This window comes from Octopus sinensis, linkage group LG16 (genome assembly GCF_006345805.1).
Source record: "Octopus sinensis linkage group LG16, ASM634580v1, whole genome shotgun sequence".
Taxonomy (NCBI): Eukaryota; Metazoa; Mollusca; class Cephalopoda; order Octopoda; family Octopodidae; genus Octopus; species Octopus sinensis.
In genome coordinates, this window is record NC_043012.1 from 51,048,859 (window position 1) to 51,054,381 (window position 5,523).

The 5,523-nt window shown below is 32.8% G+C and overlaps 1 non-coding gene across 1 annotated transcript; it reads left to right on the forward strand.

Annotated features, from left to right (window-relative positions):
• The first annotated feature begins 4,097 nt into the window (after positions 1 to 4,097).
• Positions 4,098 to 4,288, forward strand: LOC115220633. The gene has a single exon (XR_003882565.1). It is a non-coding gene; the product is annotated as a U2 spliceosomal RNA (small nuclear RNA).
• The last annotated feature ends 1,235 nt before the right edge of the window (positions 4,289 to 5,523 follow it).

Genomic DNA, 5,523 nt, shown 5'->3' on the forward strand with positions numbered 1-5,523 from the left:
CATAATGGGGAAATCGGATTGCTTAGCTGAGAAACCTGCATCCCAAACATGGAAATGCAGTACATGTAGTAATAAAATATTAAAAATTGCAATGAACACGCTTTTCATATGGCATTAGGGAGGTAACTATTACAGCGATGTCATCTCTGAGTGTTTTCCCAACAATATTCTATAATATTGATTTTTAATTTTAATATAATATCATTCATTTCCGGGCAGGGATAAGCCAATTACATTAACCCCAGTACTCAACTGTTACTTATTCTATCGAGCGCAAAATGCTTGAACGGCAAAATTGATCTCTGCTGAATTTGAACTCCTGACGTGTAAACGGACGAAATGCCGTTAGTAACTTCGCCCAGAGTGCCAGAGTGCCAATGATTCCGTCAGTTCATCACCTTAATAATATTTCATAATATTAAGCATAGATAAATTGTAGAGGTTTCGTAGAGTGGAACATCCTACATTGAATTGCTTATTAGCAAACCAGCAGTCAGTATTAATACTTCACACTTCATATAATTTGAAATGAACTATTATTTTCTAGTTTGAGAGAAATCATGCAGTAAAGTTTTACTCGGACCCTGTGTTCAGTAATTCCCCATGCCATGAATTTTCATTTAGGCCTTCATATTCAACGTATAACTGGAAGTAACATCGTTGTACATGAATGATCTAGAGAGTGAAGCATACACAAAAATAAAAATTAGATATTTGAGGACACAGAAAGAAAATTTCAGAAATATACAACAGATGTAACATGAAAGGCGATATATCTTCATGACTGTGTTCTTGACGACAATTTGAAATTGTATCACCAAAACATGGACTGAATCACAAAAGCATTGTTATTTGATGGGGAACAACTGAACTTTAATGTGTGCATCAATGGTAAGTAAACAGTTGACATGATAGTGACAGAAAGAGAGGAAAGGTTAAAGTGAGACAAAGAGAAATGTCAGGAGAAACATTTTATTTAGGAGTGTGAGAGGGGGGAAAGAGTAAAAGAAAGAAATTTGATGCTGTAGTTGAAGTGGAGAAACGCGAAAAGTATATAGAAGATGAACAAATAATTATGGCTAAGTATTTGCTTTGCAAGATTTCTGATGTGAAATCTTATGTTGAAACATATTATATTTTGAGAAATTCATACGCAAAAATATGAATTATTAATAAATTCATTACTGGGTATGAATGGAAACAATATGTAGGATAAATATTTATTTTTCTATTAATATTATATCATATTTATTGTAATATAATATGTTAATATTTTATATTTAAAATATGTCAATCGTAAATTTCCATTTTCTTTTAATTTTTGTATAATCCTTATGAATTGTGACACGTTTTTCTGTACCATATTGGGTTTTAACTGAAAAACCAGTGGGAAATTGGTTGTTTTTCCATCCGTAAATGTGACAAAAACAGGACGTAAAAACAATACAATTAAAAACAACTACAAAATAAAAATACAATTACAAAAAATACAGTACAAGAAGGAATGAATACATACATGCACACATGACATACACTCCCACACACAAACATACAAAATTTACAGTGAGTCACCGTATAGCACTGTCAGTCACCGTACGGAGACGACAAAAGCATAGGAGAGGTTATCTCTTAATCCAACACTCAATATCGCCTGTATAGTGTCTGTAGCCGATTAAGAGACAACTACTCCGACATGTAAACATCTCACAGTCCAGCTAGGTGGCACTGCAAACTGATCTAGATGTATACACACTATCTGTCAGCAAGCAAGATATTTTCTCAGTAAGAAAACATAGTCAGTAGCTCCTTCCCCTATTCGAACGTGCATCAAGCATATATGAACTGACAATAACATTGCAATATATATATATATATACGGCAGGCATCATTCAGTTTCCGTCTACCAGATCCACTCATAAGGCTTTGATCGGTCCGTAGCTATAGTAGAAAACGACTTACCGAAGATGCCACGCAGTAGGACTGACCCCTGAACCATGTAGTAACCTAAGCTTCTTACCATAGAGCCACTTCTGCGCCTATATATATATATATATATATATATATATATATATATATTATATATATATATATTCACATATATATATTTATTTATACATATATCTATATATACATACGTACATACATACATATACATATATATATTCCTTTATTCTTTTACTTGTTTCACCAATTTTATTTCGGCCATGCTGGAGCACCACCTTTAGTCGAGCAAATCGACCCCAGGACTTATTCTTTGTAGGCCTAATACTTATTTTATCGGTGTCTTTTGCAGAACCGTTTAGTTTCGGGGACTCAAACGCACCACCATCAGATGTCAGTCGATGGTAGGAAGACAAATAAAAACAGACACACACACACAAATATACATACATATATATATATATATATATATATATATATATAATATATATATATATGTGTGTGTGTGTGTGTGTGTGTGTGTTGGGCTTCTTTTATTTTCCGTCTACCAAATTCGTTCAAAGGATTTCGTCAGCCTGAGGCTATAGTAGCAGACCATTGCCTAAGGCGCCATTCGATGGGTCGGAACCCAGAACCATGTTGTCTGTTAGCAAGTTTCTTACCACACAGCTAAGTCTATATACATAGATATAACGTGTATAAATTTAAAGCGCGAGTGTGTATGAATATTTGGTAGATATATTGATAAATATAACGATGATGATCGGTTATATTAATCCTTTTTGTGCTAGGGATGGACCTACGTCTGATAGTATGCCAAACAATGCAGTAAAAAACTAATTGCTTTGGACATCAGCATGTAGTTAAAATTTCTTGTAGACATGGTATTCAGACTCAAAAAAATAAAGAACAAATTTAACAAGAAGAAATGCATACGTAACTCGTGATATCTTTGATCAACTTTTTTTTCTTCTTTTAGTAGATATGCATTTTATACGTTTATATCAAACATTTAAAGTTATCCGTACTTCTGAATATTAAATGTCAGCTTTTACTCACTGCAAAATATAATTTGCTTGAAGGTATATTTTTGTTACTATGTGATAGTTATCTTTCGAATTATATCTTTTTCTTCGTTTCACAAAACAAACATCAATGCGAACTTGAAATCTCAACTGTTTAATTTCTGTCACTAAGACGCAAGTTAAAGTATTCAGGTAGAAAAAAAATCGTTGTAATCTTTAGGTAATCAAATGCTCTTATACTCTTTTTGGTAATGAAACACTCATGAGCAAATACTCTTTCTTTTTTCAAATTGTCACTATTGCAGTGTATCAGAGAGCTCCACATAGACCTCTTTTGTTTGAATTACCTATGGACTTGATATATTTTGTGAACAATATATGCATAAATTCATAGTTTGGAAATTCTTCGCATACAACCTAAAATTTATGTGTATGCTATTCTAACATTACTCTTTATATTACAGACTGAAATTGAAGTTTCTTATACAGGTGTAGTAAGACCGCGTGGCGCATTCTTTACAAATTCTGCTGATTTATTACCAAGATTCAGCTGGAGTTCAGTTCATAACTTATTATTGTAATCATTATTCCCATATTTCTAAAATACAAGTGTATGTCTATTATGTATGTCTTGAAAGAGTAAATTTTAGAACGTGTACATATTGACAGTTAACATCTGCATCCATTCTCAAAGTGAATCGTTGCCATACTTAAATAAGATATACATATCCGAACCAATTTGCTGCTGCCTCCACAGCAGAAACTACGGATTATTTCTGTTTGGCTTTCAGTTTTCAAATTTCAGTTTCAAATTGATGTAGTTTTATATGCTAATTATCGGAAAAAAAATTCGTATTTGTCATAAATTAATAAATAAAGTGTTAAGAAAATTTCAAGCTTGCAAATTTTGGATAAGTTTACCCAATCATTATCCATAGATATATAGGTGCCACTTTCCTTTGTAACAAACCAAGTTTTTGCTTAAAACTACTATTGTTACTACGTACCTATATTCTGAACATTCGTTTCTGAAATTTCGCTTGAAAAAGTGTATTAATTGCCCACACCAAATGAACTTTTACGACAGCATAACGTACAGTCAGATTTTATTTATTTCTACATTCAAATTGCATACGTTCACGACCTTTTGGCTGAGATCAAAGTGTAGTATCTGTTCTTATCAGGTTAAAATCTCATACGGTTCCTATTTGGGACCACAATATTAAACTGATTTTTAGAATGAAGCAAAGTCAGGGACTTTCTTCGCCTTTACCACGGGTTGGCCTGGTATTATAGTACTTCCAGAATTCAGCCCATCTTCAAAAGAATCAGTGCAGTCATGGTTGTGTGGTAAGAAGCTTGCTTCCCAACCACATGGTTCCGGGTTCAATCTCACCACATGACACCTCGAGCAAGTGTCTTCTACTATAGCCTCGGGTCGACCAAAGCCACGTGAATGGATCTGGTACACAGAAATTGAAAGAAACCCATCGTATATATATATATATTATATATATATATATATATATATATATATATATATAACCAAAAAATAAGCAACAAGAATGGATCCGGTAATTTAGTACAATTGTTTCATACTATAACAATTTATTAAAGCTGCAAATATTACAGCAAATATGATATGTCAAGTAATCTTCAGCTAATTTCATATAGGTTTTCCAATAACGTAAAGTTCTCAAATCAATTAGTAACATCTTAGAGAGTGTAAATATACCGATAAAGTTGTAGATGTGAGTATCAGAAACTTGAAGCAAGATGCCAAGTAGACCAAGATTGGGTTTATATATGCTGCAAATATTGGGTTTATTAAAGCTGCAAATATTACTGCAAATATAATATGTCAAGTAATCTTCAGCTAATTTCATATATGCTTTCCAACAATGTAAAGTTTTCAAATTAATTAGTGACATCCCAGAGAAGGTAAATATACCGATAAAGTTGTGGATATAAATTTCAGAAGACATGACGAAAGATGCCAGTCAGACCACGATTAAGTTCGCATCTAACTGTTGCAAGAAAAAATTTCTTTAGTGGTAGGAATGATAGTAGGGTAGGTCAATGAAGCTGATTAGCTGGAGAAAAGAACAGAAAAAGAAAAAAATTTTGGGTGTGTAAAAGGAACAAAGACAGATTGACACTAAAACGAAAGGTCAGTCTATTTCTATGGTGACAGGAAATCTAGGTCAGTGTGGAAGGAACATTAAATTCTTAAGAGACTGCAAGGTTGACCACACCTTGCTTCCAAATGAAAGCCATCAGAATTTATAGTGGGAGTTAGGAGAAAGAAAGATCTAAGGAAAACTATAAGAGGGTCTTAGGTTATTAGTAGAGAACGATACAGTAAGAAAATCACTAGAATAGAAGGCTATTTATTTTTATTTTTGTTTTTATTTTAACTTTTATTTTTATATGGTAAGAAAGAATCTAGATCACTATCTAGAGGTCAATTAGAATAAATAGCAAATGGTAGGGGAACTGTACCTATGTGTGTGTGTGTGTATGTAAGTATATGTTTATCTATATGTATCTTCCTGTC